This window comes from Chiloscyllium plagiosum, unplaced genomic scaffold (genome assembly GCF_004010195.1).
Source record: "Chiloscyllium plagiosum isolate BGI_BamShark_2017 unplaced genomic scaffold, ASM401019v2 scaf_22254, whole genome shotgun sequence".
Lineage (NCBI taxonomy): Eukaryota > Metazoa > Chordata > Chondrichthyes > Orectolobiformes > Hemiscylliidae > Chiloscyllium > Chiloscyllium plagiosum.
The window spans coordinates 1-1,109 of record NW_025127677.1 but is presented as its reverse complement, the minus strand read 5'-3'; the positions used below and the strand labels follow the sequence as shown (position 1 = coordinate 1,109).

The 1,109-nt window shown below is 50.4% G+C and overlaps 1 non-coding gene across 1 annotated transcript; it reads left to right on the top strand.

The window, feature by feature from the left end:
• The first annotated feature begins 382 nt into the window (after nucleotides 1–382).
• trnam-cau lies at nucleotides 383–454 on the top strand. Its single transcript has one exon. It is a non-coding gene; the product is annotated as a tRNA-Met (tRNA).
• Nucleotides 455–1,109: the final 655 nt, after the last annotated feature.

Below are 1,109 nucleotides of genomic sequence, written 5' to 3'. Positions count from 1 at the left end.
TGACACTGACAAAGAGGAAGATTCAATGGACACACAAGGGAATTCGGTGCTCACGTTCAGATGTGCAGATTTACGCTGAGAAGGCGAGAGAACGAAACGAATCGAGACACACGTTTACTTAAGTGTATAACCAGCAGAGCGAAGGTGGGCCGCATGGCCTCCGTCTGCGCTGTGACACATGTTGTGATTCAGTGTGAAATCACAGTTCGACCAACAGAATGTGGGAATTTAGAAATAAGTTTATATTTACACAGCCTCCATACGTCTGCGAAACAGCATATTACACGACAGCAGTGGAGGTCTTTGACATCAGGCTCGAACGTGCCTGCCGTGTGCCAGACGAAAACCTGAAGTGTTCTGTGGAAGGGACGCCGCGCGCGGCAGCAGAGTGGCGCAGCGGGAGCGTGCTGGGCCCATAACCCAGAGGTCGATGGATCAAAACCATCCTCTGCTATTGTTCAATGTCACCTCGGGCTGCTTTCCTTAAGATCGGTGCTCTCTTCTGCAAGCTGCTTTTGCACCTACTTACCGAATGTCCAAATGTCGCATATCGATGCACTCGCCAAATCCACTCAAATCAAGTGGCATGGTTTTAGAGTTATCAGTGGCATTCTGTACTTCGTCTGTTTCCTCTGAACTGAATCGCAAACCCAGTTCTCTGCGATGCCAATCAGCTGGTAAAGTTGAAACACATGCCTTGCGGTTTCGTCCATTCCTTGCAGTAATTCGCCACACTGGTTCAGACGAGAATGACAAGCATGTCAGAAACCGCATCACGACTCAGACATAGTCCCCTACTATTAGGACGGATACCACCGATTGTGAATAACCTCAGAGAGAGAGACAAGTGACAGACAGTCGCCGTGGACTCGATGGGCTGAACGGCATCTGTCTGCGCGAGAATGATGCGACGTGTTTATGCCGTCCCACTGCCTGTCTCTGGGACAGAGAGGCTGAGGGAGCAAAACTGCTTCATTTTTAACCGTCCCTTCCGTGTTGGACTGCCTGCAGTCCCTCAGCTCAGAGCCGTGGGGATGATTCTCCGTTAGTGAAGGTTTCAGTCGGATTCTCTTCATCTGGGACACTTGGGGGTCAGATGTTAACTGCTG